Source organism: Aptenodytes patagonicus, unplaced genomic scaffold (genome assembly GCF_965638725.1).
Source record: "Aptenodytes patagonicus unplaced genomic scaffold, bAptPat1.pri.cur scaffold_71, whole genome shotgun sequence".
Lineage (NCBI taxonomy): Eukaryota > Metazoa > Chordata > Aves > Sphenisciformes > Spheniscidae > Aptenodytes > Aptenodytes patagonicus.
Window position 1 is genome coordinate 492,197 of NW_027472020.1, and position 20,293 is coordinate 512,489.

Here is a 20,293-nt window from a genome sequence, read left to right on the forward strand (position 1 = left end):
GCCCAGCTCCCAAAAGGAAAACGTCCAGCGCCTGCTCCCACACCAAAGGGGCCAGGACTGCAAGCTGTTGCTGGCCCTCACCTTCCCTTGGCAGCCCTTCCACAGCCCCACAGACACTGCCGCTCTGAGCTTGCCAGCCACCTCAGGGTGCCGACGTTGTTGCCTTGCTCGCTCTCAGCACTGCCAGAGCCCAGCTCCCAAATGGAAAACGTCCAGCGCCTGCTCCCACACCAAAGGGGCCAGGACTGCAAGCTGTTGCTGGCCCTCACCTTCCCTTGGCAGCCCTTCCACAGCCCCACAGACACTGCCGCTCTGAGCTTGCCAGCCACCTCAGGGTGCCGACGTTGTTGCCTTGCTCGCTCTCAGGCCTGCGAAAGCCCAGCTCCCAAATGGAAAACGTCCAGCGCCTGCTCCCACACCAAAGGGGCCAGGACTGCAAGCTGTTGCTGGCCCTCACCTTCCCTTGGCAGCCCTTCCACAGCCCCACAGACACTGCCGCTCTGAGCTTGCCAGCCACCTCAGGGTGCCGACGTTGTTGCCTTGCTCGCTCTCAGGCCTGCGAAAGCCCAGCTCCCAAATGGAAAACGTCCAGCGCCTGCTCCCACACCAAAGGGGCCAGGACTGCAAGCTGTTGCTGGCCCTCACCTTCCCTTGGCAGCCCTTCCACAGCCCCACAGACACTGCCGCTCTGAGCTTGCCAGCCACCTCAGGGTGCCGACGTTGTTGCCTTGCTCGCTCTCAGGCCTGCGAAAGCCCAGCTCCCAAATGGAAAACGTCCAGCGCCTGCTCCCACACCAAAGGGGCCAGGACTGCAAGCTGTTGCTGGCCCTCCCCTTCCCTTGGCAGCCCTTCCACAGCCCCACAGACACTGCCGCTCTGAGCTTGCCAGCCACCTCAGGGTGCCGACGTTGTTGCCTTGCTCGCTCTCAGCACTGCCAGAGCCCAGCTCCCAAATGGAAAACGTCCAGCGCCTGCTCCCACACCAAAGGGGCCAGGACTGCAAGCTGTTGCTGGCCCTCACCTTCCCTTGGCAGCCCTTCCACAGCCCCACAGACACTGCCGCTCTGAGCTTGCCAGCCACCTCAGGGTGTTGACGTTGTTGCCTTGCTCGCTCTCAGCACTGCCAGAGCCCAGCTCCCAAATGGAAAACGTCCAGCGCCTGCTCCCACACCAAAGGGGCCAGGACTGCAAGCTGTTGCTGGCCCTCACCTTCCCTTGGCAGCCCTTCCACAGCCCCACAGAACCTGGCGCGCTGAACTTGCCAGCCACATCAGGGTGCCGACGTTGTTGCCTTGCTCGCTCTCAGGCCTGCGAAAGCCCAGCTCCCAAATGGAAAACGTCCAGCGCCTGCTCCCACACCAAAGGGGCCAGGACTGCAAGCTGTTGCTGGCCCTCACCTTCCCTTGGCAGCCCTTCCACAGCCCCACAGACACTGCCGCTCTGAGCTTGCCAGCCACCTCAGGGTGCCGACGTTGTTGCCTTGCTCGCTCTCAGCACTGCCAGAGCCCAGCTCCCAAATGGAAAACGTCCAGCGCCTGCTCCCACACCAAAGGGGCCAGGACTGCAAGCTGTTGCTGGCCCTCACCTTCCCTTGGCAGCCCTTCCACAGCCCCACAGACACTGCCGCTCTGAGCTTGCCAGCCACCTCAGGGTGTCGACGTTGTTGCCTTGCTCGCTCTCAGGCCTGCCAGAGCCCAGCTCCCAAATGGAAAACGTCCAGCGCCTGCTCCCACACCAAAGGGGCCAGGACTGCAAGCTGTTGCTGGCCCTCACCTTCCCTTGGCAGCCCTTCCACAGCCCCACAGACACTGCCGCGCTGAACTTGCCAGCCACCTCAGGGTGCCGACGTTGTTGCCTTGCTCGCTCTCAGGCCTGCCAGAGCCCAGCTCCCAAATGGAAAACGTCCAGCGCCTGCTCCCACACCAAAGGGGCCAGGACTGCAAGCTGTTGCTGGCCCTCACCTTCCCTTGGCAGCCCTTCCACAGCCCCACAGACACTGCCGCTCTGAGCTTGCCAGCCACCTCAGGGTGCCGACGTTGTTGCCTTGCTCGCTCTCAGCACTGCCAGAGCCCAGCTCCCAAATGGAAAACGTCCAGCGCCTGCTCCCACACCAAAGGGGCCAGGACTGCAAGCTGTTGCTGGCCCTCACCTTCCCTTGGCAGCCCTTCCACAGCCCCACAGACACTGCCGCTCTGAGCTTGCCAGCCACCTCAGGGTGCCGGCGTTGTTGCCTTGCTCGCTCTCAGGCCTGCGAAAGCCCAGCTCCCAAATGGAAAACGTCCAGCGCCTGCTCCCACACCAAAGGGGCCAGGACTGCAAGCTGTTGCTGGCCCTCACCTTCCCTTGGCAGCCCTTCCACAGCCCCACAGACACTGCCGCTCTGAGCTTGCCAGCCACCTCAGGGTGCCGACGTTGTTGCCTTGCTCGCTCTCAGGCCTGCGAAAGCCCAGCTCCCAAATGGAAAACGTCCAGCGCCTGCTCCCACACCAAAGGGGCCAGGACTGCAAGCTGTTGCTGGCCCTCACCTTCCCTTGGCAGCCCTTCCACAGCCCCACAGACACTGCCGCTCTGAGCTTGCCAGCCACCTCAGGGTGCCGACGTTGTTGCCTTGCTCGCTCTCAGCAGTGCCAGAGCCCAGCTCCCAAATGGAAAACGTCCAGCGCCTGCTCCCACACCAAAGGGGCCAGGACTGCAAGCTGTTGCTGGCCCTCACCTTCCCTTGGCAGCCCTTCCACAGCCCCACAGACACTGCCGCTCTGAGCTTGCCAGCCACCTCAGGGTGCCGACGTTGTTGCCTTGCTCGCTCTCAGGCCTGCGAAAGCCCAGCTCCCAAATGGAAAACGTCCAGCGCCTGCTCCCACACCAAAGGGGCCAGGACTGCAAGCTGTTGCTGGCCCTCACCTTCCCTTGGCAGCCCTTCCACAGCCCCACAGACACTGCCGCTCTGAGCTTGCCAGCCACCTCAGGGTGCCGACGTTGTTGCCTTGCTCGCTCTCAGGCCTGCGAAAGCCCAGCTCCCAAATGGAAAACGTCCAGCGCCTGCTCCCACACCAAAGGGGCCAGGACTGCAAGCTGTTGCTGGCCCTCACCTTCCCTTGGCAGCCCTTCCACAGCCCCACAGACACTGCCGCTCTGAGCTTGCCAGCCACCTCAGGGTGTCGACGTTGTTGCCTTGCTCGCTCTCAGGCCTGCCAGAGCCCAGCTCCCAAATGGAAAACGTCCAGCGCCTGCTCCCACACCAAAGGGGCCAGGACTGCAAGCTGTTGCTGGCCCTCACCTTCCCTTGGCAGCCCTTCCACAGCCCCACAGACACTGCCGCGCTGAACTTGCCAGCCACCTCAGGGTGCCGACGTTGTTGCCTTGCTCGCTCTCAGGCCTGCCAGAGCCCAGCTCCCAAATGGAAAACGTCCAGCGCCTGCTCCCACACCAAAGGGGCCAGGACTGCAAGCTGTTGCTGGCCCTCACCTTCCCTTGGCAGCCCTTCCACAGCCCCACAGACACTGCCGCTCTGAGCTTGCCAGCCACCTCAGGGTGCCGACGTTGTTGCCTTGCTCGCTCTCAGCACTGCCAGAGCCCAGCTCCCAAATGGAAAACGTCCAGCGCCTGCTCCCACACCAAAGGGGCCAGGACTGCAAGCTGTTGCTGGCCCTCACCTTCCCTTGGCAGCCCTTCCACAGCCCCACAGACACTGCCGCTCTGAGCTTGCCAGCCACCTCAGGGTGCCGGCGTTGTTGCCTTGCTCGCTCTCAGGCCTGCGAAAGCCCAGCTCCCAAATGGAAAACGTCCAGCGCCTGCTCCCACACCAAAGGGGCCAGGACTGCAAGCTGTTGCTGGCCCTCACCTTCCCTTGGCAGCCCTTCCACAGCCCCACAGACACTGCCGCTCTGAGCTTGCCAGCCACCTCAGGGTGCCGACGTTGTTGCCTTGCTCGCTCTCAGGCCTGCGAAAGCCCAGCTCCCAAATGGAAAACGTCCAGCGCCTGCTCCCACACCAAAGGGGCCAGGACTGCAAGCTGTTGCTGGCCCTCACCTTCCCTTGGCAGCCCTTCCACAGCCCCACAGACACTGCCGCTCTGAGCTTGCCAGCCACCTCAGGGTGCCGACGTTGTTGCCTTGCTCGCTCTCAGCAGTGCCAGAGCCCAGCTCCCAAATGGAAAACGTCCAGCGCCTGCTCCCACACCAAAGGGGCCAGGACTGCAAGCTGTTGCTGGCCCTCACCTTCCCTTGGCAGCCCTTCCACAGCCCCACAGACACTGCCGCTCTGAGCTTGCCAGCCACCTCAGGGTGCCGACGTTGTTGCCTTGCTCGCTCTCAGGCCTGCGAAAGCCCAGCTCCCAAATGGAAAACGTCCAGCGCCTGCTCCCACACCAAAGGGGCCAGGACTGCAAGCTGTTGCTGGCCCTCACCTTCCCTTGGCAGCCCTTCCACAGCCCCACAGACACTGCCGCTCTCAGCTTGCCAGCCACCTCAGGGTGCCGGCGTTGTTGCCTTGCTCGCTCTCAGGCCTGCGAAAGCCCAGCTCCCAAATGGAAAACGTCCAGCGCCTGCTCCCACACCAAAGGGGCCAGGACTGCAAGCTGTTGCTGGCCCTCACCTTCCCTTGGCAGCCCTTCCACAGCCCCACAGACACTGCCGCTCTGAGCTTGCCAGCCACCTCAGGGTGCCGACGTTGTTGCCTTGCTCGCTCTCAGGCCTGCGAAAGCCCAGCTCCCAAATGGAAAACGTCCAGCGCCTGCTCCCACACCAAAGGGGCCAGGACTGCAAGCTGTTGCTGGCCCTCACCTTCCCTTGGCAGCCCTTCCACAGCCCCACAGACACTGCCGCTCTGAGCTTGCCAGCCACCTCAGGGTGCCGACGTTGTTGCCTTGCTCGCTCTCAGGCCTGCGAAAGCCCAGCTCCCAAATGGAAAACGTCCAGCGCCTGCTCCCACACCAAAGGGGCCAGGACTGCAAGCTGTTGCTGGCCCTCACCTTCCCTTGGCAGCCCTTCCACAGCCCCACAGACACTGCCGCTCTGAGCTTGCCAGCCACCTCAGGGTGCCGACGTTGTTGCCTTGCTCGCTCTCAGCACTGCCAGAGCCCAGCTCCCAAATGGAAAACGTCCAGCGCCTGCTCCCACACCAAAGGGGCCAGGACTGCAAGCTGTTGCTGGCCCTCACCTTCCCTTGGCAGCCCTTCCACAGCCCCAAAGACACTGCCGCTCTGAGCTTGCCAGCCACCTCAGGGTGCCGACGTTGTTGCCTTGCTCGCTCTCAGGCCTGCCAGAGCCCAGCTCCCAAATGGAAAACGTCCAGCGCCTGCTCCCACACCAAAGGGGCCAGGACTGCAAGCTGTTGCTGGCCCTCACCTTCCCTTGGCAGCCCTTCCACAGCCCCACAGACACTGCCGCTCTGAGCTTGCCAGCCACCTCAGGGTGCCGACGTTGTTGCCTTGCTCGCTCTCAGTCCTGCGAAAGCCCAGCTCCCAAATGGAAAACGTCCAGCGCCTGCTCCCACACCAAAGGGGCCAGGACTGCAAGCTGTTGCTGGCCCTCACCTTCCCTTGGCAGCCCTTCCACAGCCCCACAGACACTGCCGCTCTGAGCTTGCCAGCCACCTCAGGGTGCCGACGTTGTTGCCTTGCTCGCTCTCAGGCCTGCCAGAGCCCAGCTCCCAAATGGAAAACGTCCAGCGCCTGCTCCCACACCAAAGGGGCCAGGACTGCAAGCTGTTGCTGGCCCTCACCTTCCCTTGGCAGCCCTTCCACAGCCCCACAGAACCTGGCGCGCTGAGCTTGCCAGCCACCTCAGGGTGCCGACGTTGTTGCCTTGCTCGCTCTCAGTCCTGCGAAAGCCCAGCTCCCAAATGGAAAACGTCCAGCGCCTGCTCCCACACCAAAGGGGCCAGGACTGCAAGCTGTTGCTGGCCCTCACCTTCCCTTGGCAGCCCTTCCACAGCCCCACAGACACTGCCGCTCTGAGCTTGCCAGCCACCTCAGGGTGCCGACGTTGTTGCCTTGCTCGCTCTCAGTCCTGCGAAAGCCCAGCTCCCAAATGGAAAACGTCCAGCGCCTGCTCCCACACCAAAGGGGCCAGGACTGCAAGCTGTTGCTGGCCCTCACCTTCCCTTGGCAGCCCTTCCACAGCCCCACAGACACTGCTGCTCTGAGCTTGCCAGCCACCTCAGGGTGCCGACGTTGTTGCCTTGCTCGCTCTCAGGCCTGCGAAAGGCCAGCTTCCAAATGGAAAACGTCCAGCGCCTGCTCCCACACCAAAGGGGCCAGGACTGCAAGCTGTTGCTGGCCCTCACCTTCCCTTGGCAGCCCTTCCACAGCCCCACAGACACTGCCGCTCTGAGCTTGCCAGCCACCTCAGGGTGCCGACGTTGTTGCCTTGCTCGCTCTCAGGCCTGCGAAAGCCCAGCTTCCAAATGGAAAACGTCCAGCGCCTGCTCCCACACCAAAGGGGCCAGGACTGCAAGCTGTTGCTGGCCCTCACCTTCCCTTGGCAGCCCTTCCACAGCCCCACAGACACTGCCGCTCTGAGCTTGCCAGCCACCTCAGGGTGCCGACGTTGTTGCCTTGCTCGCTCTCAGGCCTGCGAAAGCCCAGCTCCCAAATGGAAAACGTCCAGCGCCTGCACCCACACCAAAGGGGCCAGGACTGCAAGCTGTTGCTTGCCCTCACCTTCCCTTGGCAGCCCTTCCACAGCCCCACAGACACTGCCGCTCTGAGCTTGCCAGCCACCTCAGGGTGCCGACGTTGTTGCCTTGCTCGCTCTCAGCACTGCCAGAGCCCAGCTCCCAAATGGAAAACGTCCAGCGCCTGCTCCCACACCAAAGGGGCCAGGACTGCAAGCTGTTGCTGGCCCTCACCTTCCCTTGGCAGCCCTTCCACAGCCCCACAGACACTGCCGCTCTGAGCTTGCCAGCCACCTCAGGGTGCCAACGTTGTTGCCTTGCTCGCTCTCAGCACTGCCAGAGCCCAGCTCCCAAATGGAAAACGTCCAGCGCCTGCTCCCACACCAAAGGGGCCAGGACTGCAAGCTGTTGCTGGCCCTCACCTTCCCTTGGCAGCCCTTCCACAGCCCCACAGAACCTGGCGCGCTGAGCTTGCCAGCCACCTCAGGGTGCCGACGTTGTTGCCTTGCTCGCTCTCAGTCCTGCGAAAGCCCAGCTCCCAAATGGAAAACGTCCAGCGCCTGCTCCCACACCAAAGGGGCCAGGACTGCAAGCTGTTGCTGGCCCTCACCTTCCCTTGGCAGCCCTTCCACAGCCCCACAGACACTGCTGCTCTGAGCTTGCCAGCCACCTCAGGGTGCCGACGTTGTTGCCTTGCTCGCTCTCAGGCCTGCCAGAGCCCAGCTCCCAAATGGAAAACGTCCAGCGCCTGCTCCCACACCAAAGGGGCCAGGACTGCAAGCTGTTGCTGGCCCTCACCTTCCCTTGGCAGCCCTTCCACAGCCCCACAGACACTGCCGCTCTGAGCTTGCCAGCCACCTCAGGGTGCCGACGTTGTTGCCTTGCTCGCTCTCAGGCCTGCGAAAGCCCAGCTCCCAAATGGAAAACGTCCAGCGCCTGCTCCCACACCAAAGGGGCCAGGACTGCAAGCTGTTGCTGGCCCTCACCTTCCCTTGGCAGCCCTTCCACAGCCCCACAGACACTGCCGCTCTGAGCTTGCCAGCCACCTCAGGGTGCCGGCGTTGTTGCCTTGCTCGCTCTCAGGCCTGCGAAAGCCCAGCTCCCAAATGGAAAACGTCCAGCACCTGCTCCTACACCAAAGGGGCCAGGACTGCAAGCTGTTGCTGGCCCTCACCTTCCCTTGGCAGCCCTTCCACAGCCCCACAGACACTGCCGCTCTGAGCTTGCCAGCCACCTCAGGGTGCCGACGTTGTTGCCTTGCTCGCTCTCAGGCCTGCGAAAGCCCAGCTCCCAAATGGAAAACGTCCAGCGCCTGCTCCCACACCAAAGGGGCCAGGACTGCAAGCTGTTGCTGGCCCTCACCTTCCCTTGGCAGCCCTTCCACAGCCCCAAAGACACTGCCGCTCTGAGCTTGCCAGCCACCTCAGGGTGCCGACGTTGTTGCCTTGCTCGCTCTCAGCACTGCCAGAGCCCAGCTCCCAAATGGAAAACGTCCAGCGCCTGCTCCCACACCAAAGGGGCCAGGACTGCAAGCTGTTGCTGGCCCTCACCTTCCCTTGGCAGCCCTTCCACAGCCCCACAGACACTGCCGCTCTGAGCTTGCCAGCCACCTCAGGGTGCCGACGTTGTTGCCTTGCTCGCTCTCAGTCCTGCGAAAGCCCAGCTCCCAAATGGAAAACGTCCAGCGCCTGCTCCCACACCAAAGGGGCCAGGACTGCAAGCTGTTGCTGGCCCTCACCTTCCCTTGGCAGCCCTTCCACAGCCCCAAAGACACTGCCGCTCTGAGCTTGCCAGCCACCTCAGGGTGCCGACGTTGTTGCCTTGCTCGCTCTCAGGCCTGCCAGAGCCCAGCTCCCAAATGGAAAACGTCCAGCGCCTGCTCCCACACCAAAGGGGCCAGGACTGCAAGCTGTTGCTGGCCCTCACCTTCCCTTGGCAGCCCTTCCACAGCCCCACAGAACCTGGCGCGCTGAGCTTGCCAGCCACCTCAGGGTGCCGACGTTGTTGCCTTGCTCGCTCTCAGGCCTGCGAAAGCCCAGCTCCCAAATGGAAAACGTCCAGCGCCTGCTCCCACACCAAAGGGGCCAGGACTGCAAGCTGTTGCTGGCCCTCACCTTCCCTTGGCAGCCCTTCCACAGCCCCACAGACACTGCCGCTCTGAGCTTGCCAGCCACCTCAGGGTGCCGACGTTGTTGCCTTGCTCGCTCTCAGTCCTGCGAAAGCCCAGCTCCCAAATGGAAAACGTCCAGCGCCTGCTCCCACACCAAAGGGGCCAGGACTGCAAGCTGTTGCTGGCCCTCACCTTCCCTTGGCAGCCCTTCCACAGCCCCACAGACACTGCTGCTCTGAGCTTGCCAGCCACCTCAGGGTGCCGACGTTGTTGCCTTGCTCGCTCTCAGGCCTGCGAAAGGCCAGCTTCCAAATGGAAAACGTCCAGCGCCTGCTCCCACACCAAAGGGGCCAGGACTGCAAGCTGTTGCTGGCCCTCACCTTCCCTTGGCAGCCCTTCCACAGCCCCACAGACACTGCCGCTCTGAGCTTGCCAGCCACCTCAGGGTGCCGACGTTGTTGCCTTGCTCGCTCTCAGGCCTGCGAAAGCCCAGCTTCCAAATGGAAAACGTCCAGCGCCTGCTCCCACACCAAAGGGGCCAGGACTGCAAGCTGTTGCTGGCCCTCACCTTCCCTTGGCAGCCCTTCCACAGCCCCACAGACACTGCCGCTCTGAGCTTGCCAGCCACCTCAGGGTGCCGACGTTGTTGCCTTGCTCGCTCTCAGCACTGCCAGAGCCCAGCTCCCAAATGGAAAACGTCCAGCGCCTGCTCCCACACCAAAGGGGCCAGGACTGCAAGCTGTTGCTGGCCCTCACCTTCCCTTGGCAGCCCTTCCACAGCCCCACAGACACTGCCGCTCTGAGCTTGCCAGCCACCTCAGGGTGCCAACGTTGTTGCCTTGCTCGCTCTCAGCACTGCCAGAGCCCAGCTCCCAAATGGAAAACGTCCAGCGCCTGCTCCCACACCAAAGGGGCCAGGACTGCAAGCTGTTGCTGGCCCTCACCTTCCCTTGGCAGCCCTTCCACAGCCCCACAGAACCTGGCGCGCTGAGCTTGCCAGCCACCTCAGGGTGCCGACGTTGTTGCCTTGCTCGCTCTCAGTCCTGCGAAAGCCCAGCTCCCAAATGGAAAACGTCCAGCGCCTGCTCCCACACCAAAGGGGCCAGGACTGCAAGCTGTTGCTGGCCCTCACCTTCCCTTGGCAGCCCTTCCACAGCCCCACAGACACTGCTGCTCTGAGCTTGCCAGCCACCTCAGGGTGCCGACGTTGTTGCCTTGCTCGCTCTCAGGCCTGCCAGAGCCCAGCTCCCAAATGGAAAACGTCCAGCGCCTGCTCCCACACCAAAGGGGCCAGGACTGCAAGCTGTTGCTGGCCCTCACCTTCCCTTGGCAGCCCTTCCACAGCCCCACAGACACTGCCGCTCTGAGCTTGCCAGCCACCTCAGGGTGCCGGCGTTGTTGCCTTGCTCGCTCTCAGCACTGCCAGAGCCCAGCTCCCAAATGGAAAACGTCCAGCGCCTGCTCCCACACCAAAGGGGCCAGGACTGCAAGCTGTTGCTGGCCCTCACCTTCCCTTGGCAGCCCTTCCACAGCCCCACAGACACTGCCGCTCTGAGCTTGCCAGCCACCTCAGGGTGCCGACGTTGTTGCCTTGCTCGCTCTCAGGCCTGCGAAAGCCCAGCTCCCAAATGGAAAACGTCCAGCGCCTGCTCCCACACCAAAGGGGCCAGGACTGCAAGCTGTTGCTGGCCCTCACCTTCCCTTGGCAGCCCTTCCACAGCCCCACAGACACTGCCGCTCTGAGCTTGCCAGCCACCTCAGGGTGCCGACGTTGTTGCCTTGCTCGCTCTCAGGCCTGCGAAAGCCCAGCTCCCAAATGGAAAACGTCCAGCGCCTGCTCCCACACCAAAGGGGCCAGGACTGCAAGCTGTTGCTGGCCCTCACCTTCCCTTGGCAGCCCTTCCACAGCCCCACAGACACTGCCGCTCTGAGCTTGCCAGCCACCTCAGGGTGCCGGCGTTGTTGCCTTGCTCGCTCTCAGGCCTGCGAAAGCCCAGCTCCCAAATGGAAAACGTCCAGCACCTGCTCCTACACCAAAGGGGCCAGGACTGCAAGCTGTTGCTGGCCCTCACCTTCCCTTGGCAGCCCTTCCACAGCCCCACAGACACTGCCGCTCTGAGCTTGCCAGCCACCTCAGGGTGCCGACGTTGTTGCCTTGCTCGCTCTCAGGCCTGCGAAAGCCCAGCTCCCAAATGGAAAACGTCCAGCGCCTGCTCCCACACCAAAGGGGCCAGGACTGCAAGCTGTTGCTGGCCCTCACCTTCCCTTGGCAGCCCTTCCACAGCCCCACAGACACTGCCGCTCTGAGCTTGCCAGCCACCTCAGGGTGCCGACGTTGTTGCCTTGCTCGCTCTCAGCACTGCCAGAGCCCAGCTCCCAAGTGGAAAACGTCCAGCGCCTGCTCCCACACCAAAGGGGCCAGGACTGCAAGCTGTTGCTGGCCCTCACCTTCCCTTGGCAGCCCTTCCACAGCCCCACAGACACTGCCGCTCTGAGCTTGCCAGCCACCTCAGGGTGCCGACGTTGTTGCCTTGCTCGCTCTCAGGCCTGCGAAAGCCCAGCTCCCAAATGGAAAACGTCCAGCGCCTGCTCCCACACCAAAGGGGCCAGGACTGCAAGCTGTTGCTGGCCCTCACCTTCCCTTGGCAGCCCTTCCACAGCCCCACAGACACTGCCGCTCTGAGCTTGCCAGCCACCTCAGGGTGCCGGCGTTGTTGCCTTGCTCGCTCTCAGGCCTGCGAAAGCCCAGCTCCCAAATGGAAAACGTCCAGCGCCTGCTCCTACACCAAAGGGGCCAGGACTGCAAGCTGTTGCTGGCCCTCACCTTCCCTTGGCAGCCCTTCCACAGCCCCACAGACACTGCCGCTCTGAGCTTGCCAGCCACCTCAGGGTGCCGACGTTGTTGCCTTGCTCGCTCTCAGGCCTGCGAAAGCCCAGCTCCCAAATGGAAAACGTCCAGCGCCTGCTCCCACACCAAAGGGGCCAGGACTGCAAGCTGTTGCTGGCCCTCACCTTCCCTTGGCAGCCCTTCCGCAGCCCCACAGACACTGCCCCTCTGAGCTTGCCAGCCACCTCAGGGTGCCGGCGTTGTTGCCTTGCTCGCTCTCAGGCCTGCGAAAGCCCAGCTCCCAAATGGAAAACGTCCAGCACCTGCTCCTACACCAAAGGGGCCAGGACTGCAAGCTGTTGCTGGCCCTCACCTTCCCTTGGCAGCCCTTCCACAGCCCCACAGACACTGCTGCTCTGAGCTTGCCAGCCACCTCAGGGTGCCGACGTTGTTGCCTTGCTCGCTCTCAGGCCTGCGAAAGCCCAGCTCCCAAATGGAAAACGTCCAGCGCCTGCTCCCACACCAAAGGGGCCAGGACTGCAAGCTGTTGCTGGCCCTCACCTTCCCTTGGCAGCCCTTCCACAGCCCCACAGACACTGCCGCTCTGAGCTTGCCAGCCACCTCAGGGTGCCGACGTTGTTGCCTTGCTCGCTCTCAGCACTGCCAGAGCCCAGCTCCCAAGTGGAAAACGTCCAGCGCCTGCTCCCACACCAAAGGGGCCAGGACTGCAAGCTGTTGCTGGCCCTCACCTTCCCTTGGCAGCCCTTCCACAGCCCCACAGACACTGCCGCTCTGAGGTTGCCAGCCACCTCAGGGTGCCGACGTTGTTGCCTTGCTCGCTCTCAGCACTGCCAGAGCCCAGCTCCCAAATGGAAAACGTCCAGCGCCTGCTCCCACACCAAAGGGGCCAGGACTGCAAGCTGTTGCTGGCCCTCACCTTCCCTTGGCAGCCCTTCCACAGCCCCACAGACACTGCCGCTCTGAGCTTGCCAGCCACCTCAGGGTGCCGACGTTGTTGCCTTGCTCGCTCTCAGGCCTGCGAAAGCCCAGCTCCCAAATGGAAAACGTCCAGCGCCTGCTCCCACACCAAAGGGGCCAGGACTGCAAGCTGTTGCTGGCCCTCACCTTCCCTTGGCAGCCCTTCCGCAGCCCCACAGACACTGCCGCTCTGAGCTTGCCAGCCACCTCAGGGTGCCGACGTTGTTGCCTTGCTCGCTCTCAGGCCTGCGAAAGCCCAGCTCCCAAATGGAAAACGTCCAGCGCCTGCTCCCACACCAAAGGGGCCAGGACTGCAAGCTGTTGCTGGCCCTCACCTTCCCTTGGCAGCCCTTCCACAGCCCCACAGACACTGCCGCTCTGAGCTTGCCAGCCACCTCAGGGTGCCGGCGTTGTTGCCTTGCTCGCTCTCAGCACTGCCAGAGCCCAGCTCCCAAATGGAAAACGTCCAGCGCCTGCTCCCACACCAAAGGGGCCAGGACTGCAAGCTGTTGCTGGCCCTCACCTTCCCTTGGCAGCCCTTCCACAGCCCCACAGACACTGCCGCTCTGAGCTTGCCAGCCACCTCAGGGTGCCGACGTTGTTGCCTTGCTCGCTCTCAGGCCTGCGAAAGCCCAGCTCCCAAATGGAAAACGTCCAGCGCCTGCTCCCACACCAAAGGGGCCAGGACTGCAAGCTGTTGCTGGCCCTCACCTTCCCTTGGCAGCCCTTCCACAGCCCCACAGACACTGCCGCTCTGAGCTTGCCAGCCACCTCAGGGTGCCGACGTTGTTGCCTTGCTCGCTCTCAGGCCTGCGAAAGCCCAGCTCCCAAATGGAAAACGTCCAGCGCCTGCTCCCACACCAAAGGGGCCAGGACTGCAAGCTGTTGCTGGCCCTCACCTTCCCTTGGCAGCCCTTCCACAGCCCCACAGACACTGCCGCTCTGAGCTTGCCAGCCACCTCAGGGTGCCGGCGTTGTTGCCTTGCTCGCTCTCAGGCCTGCGAAAGCCCAGCTCCCAAATGGAAAACGTCCAGCACCTGCTCCTACACCAAAGGGGCCAGGACTGCAAGCTTTTGCTGGCCCTCACCTTCCCTTGGCAGCCCTTCCACAGCCCCACAGACACTGCCGCTCTGAGCTTGCCAGCCACCTCAGGGTGCCGACGTTGTTGCCTTGCTCGCTCTCAGGCCTGCGAAAGCCCAGCTCCCAAATGGAAAACGTCCAGCGCCTGCTCCCACACCAAAGGGGCCAGGACTGCAAGCTGTTGCTGGCCCTCACCTTCCCTTGGCAGCCCTTCCACAGCCCCACAGACACTGCCGCTCTGAGCTTGCCAGCCACCTCAGGGTGCCGACGTTGTTGCCTTGCTCGCTCTCAGCACTGCCAGAGCCCAGCTCCCAAGTGGAAAACGTCCAGCGCCTGCTCCCACACCAAAGGGGCCAGGACTGCAAGCTGTTGCTGGCCCTCACCTTCCCTTGGCAGCCCTTCCACAGCCCCACAGACACTGCCGCTCTGAGCTTGCCAGCCACCTCAGGGTGCCGACGTTGTTGCCTTGCTCGCTCTCAGGCCTGCGAAAGGCCAGCTCCCAAATGGAAAACGTCCAGCGCCTGCTCCCACACCAAAGGGGCCAGGATTGCAAGCTGTTGCTGGCCCTCACCTTCCCTTGGCAGCCCTTCCACAGCCCCACAGACACTGCTGCTCTGAGCTTGCCAGCCACCTCAGGGTGCCGACGTTGTTGCCTTGCTCGCTCTCAGCACTGCCAGAGCCCAGCTCCCAAATGGAAAACGTCCAGCGCCTGCTCCCACACCAAAGGGGCCAGGACTGCAAGCTGTTGCTGGCCCTCACCTTCCCTTGGCAGCCCTTCCACAGCCCCACAGACACTGCCGCTCTGAGCTTGCCAGCCACCTCAGGGTGCCGACGTTGTTGCCTTGCTCGCTCTCAGGCCTGCGAAAGCCCAGCTCCCAAATGGAAAACGTCCAGCGCCTGCTCCCACACCAAAGGGGCCAGGACTGCAAGCTGTTGCTGGCCCTCACCTTCCCTTGGCAGCCCTTCCACAGCCCCACAGACACTGCCGCTCTGAGCTTGCCAGCCACCTCAGGGTGCCGACGTTGTTGCCTTGCTCGCTCTCAGGCCTGCGAAAGCCCAGCTCCCAAATGGAAAACGTCCAGCGCCTGCTCCCACACCAAAGGGGCCAGGACTGCAAGCTGTTGCTGGCCCTCCCCTTCCCTTGGCAGCCCTTCCACAGCCCCACAGACACTGCCGCTCTGAGCTTGCCAGCCACCTCAGGGTGCCGACGTTGTTGCCTTGCTCGCTCTCAGGCCTGCGAAAGCCCAGCTCCCAAATGGAAAACGTCCAGCGCCTGCTCCTACACCAAAGGGGCCAGGACTGCAAGCTGTTGCTGGCCCTCACCTTCCCTTGGCAGCCCTTCCACAGCCCCACAGACACTGCCGCTCTGAGCTTGCCAGCCACCTCAGGGTGCCGGCGTTGTTGCCTTGCTCGCTCTCAGGCCTGCGAAAGCCCAGCTCCCAAATGGAAAACATCCAGCGCCTGCTCCCACACCAAAGGGGCCAGGACTGCAAGCTGTTGCTGGCCCTCACCTTCCCTTGGCAGCCCTTCCACAGCCCCACAGACACTGCCGCTCTGAGCTTGCCAGCCACCTCAGGGTGCCGACGTTGTTGCCTTGCTCGCTCTCAGCACTGCCAGAGCCCAGCTCCCAAAAGGAAAACGTCCAGCGCCTGCTCCCACACCAAAGGGGCCAGGACTGCAAGCTGTTGCTGGCCCTCACCTTCCCTTGGCAGCCCTTCCACAGCCCCACAGACACTGCCGCTCTGAGCTTGCCAGCCACCTCAGGGTGCCGACGTTGTTGCCTTGCTCGCTCTCAGGCCTGCGAAAGCCCAGCTCCCAAATGGAAAACGTCCAGCGCCTGCTCCCACACCAAAGGGGCCAGGACTGCAAGCTGTTGCTGGCCCTCACCTTCCCTTGGCAGCCCTTCCACAGCCCCACAGACACTGCCGCTCTGAGCTTGCCAGCCACCTCAGGGTGCCGGCGTTGTTGCCTTGCTCGCTCTCAGGCCTGCGAAAGCCCAGCTCCCAAATGGAAAACGTCCAGCACCTGCTCCTACACCAAAGGGGCCAGGACTGCAAGCTGTTGCTGGCCCTCACCTTCCCTTGGCAGCCCTTCCACAGCCCCACAGACACTGCCGCTCTGAGCTTGCCAGCCACCTCAGGGTGCCGACGTTGTTGCCTTGCTCGCTCTCAGGCCTGCGAAAGCCCAGCTCCCAAATGGAAAACGTCCAGCGCCTGCTCCCACACCAAAGGGGCCAGGACTGCAAGCTGTTGCTGGCCCTCACCTTCCCTTGGCAGCCCTTCCACAGCCCCACAGACACTGCCGCTCTGAGCTTGCCAGCCACCTCAGGGTGCCGACGTTGTTGCCTTGCTCGCTCTCAGCACTGCCAGAGCCCAGCTCCCAAGTGGAAAACGTCCAGCGCCTGCTCCCACACCAAAGGGGCCAGGACTGCAAGCTGTTGCTGGCCCTCACCTTCCCTTGGCAGCCCTTCCACAGCCCCACAGACACTGCCGCTCTGAGCTTGCCAGCCACCTCAGGGTGCCGACGTTGTTGCCTTGCTCGCTCTCAGGCCTGCGAAAGCCCAGCTCCCAAATGGAAAACGTCCAGCGCCTGCTCCCACACCAAAGGGGCCAGGACTGCAAGCTGTTGCTGGCCCTCACCTTCCCTTGGCAGCCCTTCCACAGCCCCACAGACACTGCCGCTCTGAGCTTGCCAGCCACCTCAGGGTGCCGACGTTGTTGCCTTGCTCGCTCTCAGCACTGCCAGAGCCCAGCTCCCAAGTGGAAAACGTCCAGCGCCTGCTCCCACACCAAAGGGGCCAGGACTGCAAGCTGTTGCTGGCCCTCACCTTCCCTTGGCAGCCCTTCCACAGCCCCACAGACACTGCCGCTCTGAGCTTGCCAGCCACCTCAGGGTGCCGGCGTTGTTGCCTTGCTCGCTCTCAGGCCTGCGAAAGCCCAGCTCCCAAATGGAAAACGTCCAGCGCCTGCTCCCACACCAAAGGGGCCAGGACTGCAAGCTGTTGCTGGCCCTCACCTTCCCTTGGCAGCCCTTCCACAGCCCCACAGACACTGCCGCTCTGAGCTTGCCAGCCACCTCAGGGTGCCGGCGTTGTTGCCTTGCTCGCTCTCAGGCCTGCGAAAGCCCAGCTCCCAAATGGAAAACGTCCAGCGCCTGCTCCTACACCAAAGGGGCCAGGACTGCAAGCTGTTGCTGGCCCTCACCTTCCCTTGGCAGCCCTTCCACAGCCCCACAGACACTGCCGCTCTGAGCTTGCCAGCCACCTCAGGGTGCCGACGTTGTTGCCTTGCTCGCTCTCAGGCCTGCGAAAGCCCAGCTCCCAAATGGAAAACGTCCAGCGCCTGCTCCCACACCAAAGGGGCCAGGACTGCAAGCTGTTGCTGGCCCTCACCTTCCCTTGGCAGCCCTTCCACAGCCCCACAGACACTGCCGCTCTGAGCTTGCCAGCCACCTCAGGGTGCCGACGTTGTTGCCTTGCTCGCTCTCAGGCCTGCGAAAGCCCAGCTCCCAAATGGAAAACGTCCAGCGCCTGCTCCCACACCAAAGGGGCCAGGACTGCAAGCTGTTGCTGGCCCTCACCTTCCCTTGGCAGCCCTTCCACAGCCCCACAGACACTGCCGCTCTGAGCTTGCCAGCCACCTCAGGGTGCCGACGTTGTTGCCTTGCTCGCTCTCAGGCCTGCGAAAGCCCAGCTCCCAAATGGAAAACGTCCAGCGCCTGCTCCCACACCAAAGGGGCCAGGACTGCAAGCTGTTGCTGGCCCTCCCCTTCCCTTGGCAGCCCTTCCACAGCCCCACAGACACTGCCGCTCTGAGCTTGCCAGCCACCTCAGGGTGCCAGCGTTGTTGCCTTGCTCGCTCTCAGGCCTGCGAAAGCCCAGCTCCCAAATGGAAAACGTCCAGCGCCTGCTCCTACACCAAAGGGGCCAGGACTGCAAGCTGTTGCTGGCCCTCACCTTCCCTTGGCAGCCCTTCCACAGCCCCACAGACACTGCCGCTCTGAGCTTGCCAGCCACCTCAGGGTGCCGGCGTTGTTGCCTTGCTCGCTCTCAGGCCTGCGAAAGCCCAGCTCCCAAATGGAAAAGGTCCAGCGCCTGCTCCCACACCAAAGGGGCCAGGACTGCAAGCTGTTGCTGGCCCTCACCTTCCCTTGGCAGCCCTTCCACAGCCCCACAGACACTGCCGCTCTGAGCTTGCCAGCCACCTCAGGGTGCCGGCGTTGTTGCCTTGCTCGCTCTCAGTCCTGCGAAAGCCCAGCTCCCAAATGGAAAACGTCCAGCGCCTGCTCCCACACCAAAGGGGCCAGGACTGCAAGCTGTTGCTGGCCCTCACCTTCCCTTGGCAGCCCTTCCACAGCCCCACAGACACTGCCGCTCTGAGCTTGCCAGCCACCTCAGGGTGCCGACGTTGTTGCCTTGCTCGCTCTCAGCACTGCCAGAGCCCAGCTCCCAAATGGAAAACGTCCAGCGCCTGCTCCCACACCAAAGGGGCCAGGACTGCAAGCTGTTGCTGGCCCTCACCTTCCCTTGGCAGCCCTTCCACAGCCCCACAGACACTGCCGCTCTGAGCTTGCCAGCCACCTCAGGGTGCCGACGTTGTTGCCTTGCTCGCTCTCAGGCCTGCGAAAGCCCAGCTCCCAAATGGAAAACATCCAGCGCCTGCTCCCACACCAAAGGGGCCAGGACTGCAAGCTGTTGCTGGCCCTCACCTTCCCTTGGCAGCCCTTCCACAGCCCCACAGACACTGCCGCTCTGAGCTTGCCAGCCACCTCAGGGTGCCGACGTTGTTGCCTTGCTCGCTCTCAGCACTGCCAGAGCCCAGCTCCCAAAAGGAAAACGTCCAGCGCCTGCTCCCACACCAAAGGGGCCAGGACTGCAAGCTGTTGCTGGCCCTCACCTTCCCTTGGCAGCCCTTCCACAGCCCCACAGACACTGCCGCTCTGAGCTTGCCAGCCACCTCAGGGTGCCGACGTTGTTGCCTTGCTCGCTCTCAGGCCTGCGAAAGCCCAGCTCCCAAATGGAAAACGTCCAGCGCCTGCTCCCACACCAAAGGGGCCAGGACTGCAAGCTGTTGCTGGCCCTCACCTTCCCTTGGCAGCCCTTCCACAGCCCCACAGACACTGCCGCTCTGAGCTTGCCAGCCACCTCAGGGTGCCGACGTTGTTGCCTTGCTCGCTCTCAGCACTGCCAGAGCCCAGCTCCCAAAAGGAAAACGTCCAGCGCCTGCTCCCACACCAAAGGGGCCAGGACTGCAAGCTGTTGCTGGCCCTCACCTTCCCTTGGCAGCCCTTCCACAGCCCCACAGACACTGCCGCTCTGAGCTTGCCAGCCACCTCAGGGTGCCGACGTTGTTGCCTTGCTCGCTCTCAGGCCTGCGAAAGCCCAGCTCCCAAATGGAAAACGTCCAGCGCCTGCTCCCACACCAAAGGGGCCAGGACTGCAAGCTGTTGCTGGCCCTCACCTTCCCTTGGCAGCCCTTCCACAGCCCCACAGACACTGCCGCTCTGAGCTTGCCAGCCACCTCAGGGTGCCGACGTTGTTGCCTTGCTCGCTCTCAGCACTGCCAGAGCCCAGCTCCCAAAAGGAAAACGTCCAGCGCCTGCTCCCACACCAAAGGGGCCAGGACTGCAAGCTGTTGCTGGCCCTCACCTTCCCTTGGCAGCCCTTCCACAGCCCCACAGACACTGCTGCTCTGAGCTTGCCAGCCACCTCAGGGTGCCGACGTTGTTGCCTTGCTCGCTCTCAGTCCTGCGAAAGCCCAGCTCCCAAATGGAAAACGTCCAGCGCCTGCTCCCACACCAAAGGGGCCAGGACTGCAAGCTGTTGCTGGCCCTCACCTTCCCTTGGCAGCCCTTCCACAGCCCCACAGACACTGCCGCTCTGAGCTTGCCAGCCACCTCAGGGTGCCGGCGTTGTTGCCTTGCTCGCTCTCAGGCCTGCGAAAGCCCAGCTCCCAAATGGAAAACGTCCAGCGCCTGCTCCCACACCAAAGGGGCCAGGACTGCAAGCTGTTGCTGGCCCTCACCTTCCCTTGGCAGCCCTTCCACAGCCCCACAGACACTGCCGCTCTGAGCTTGCCAGCCACCTCAGGGTGCCGACGTTGTTGCCTTGCTCGCTCTCAGGCCTGCGAAAGCCCAGCTCCCAAATGGAAAACATCCAGCGCCTGCTCCCACACCAAAGGGGCCAGGACTGCAAGCTGTTGCTGGCCCTCACCTTCCCTTGGCAGCCCTTCCACAGCCCCACAGACACTGCCGCTCTGAGCTTGCCAGCCACCTCAGGGTGCCGACGTTGTTGCCTTGCTCGCTCTCAGCACTGCCAGAGCCCAGCTCCCAAGTGGAAAACGTCCAGCGCCTGCTCCCACACCAAAGGGGCCAGGACTGCAAGCTGTTGCTGGCCCTCACCTTCCCTTGGCAGCCCTTCCACAGCCCCACAGACACTGCCGCTCTGAGCTTGCCAGCCACCTCAGGGTGCCGACGTTGTTGCCTTGCTCGCTCTCAGGCCTGCGAAAGCCCAGCTCCCAAATGGAAAACGTCCAGCGCCTGCTCCCACACCAAAGGGGCCAGGACTGCAAGCTGTTGCTGGCCCTCACCTTCCCTTGGCAGCCCTTCCACAGCCCCACAGACACTGCCGCTCTGAGCTTGCCAGCCACCTCAGGGTGCCGACGTTGTTGCCTTGCTCGCTCTCA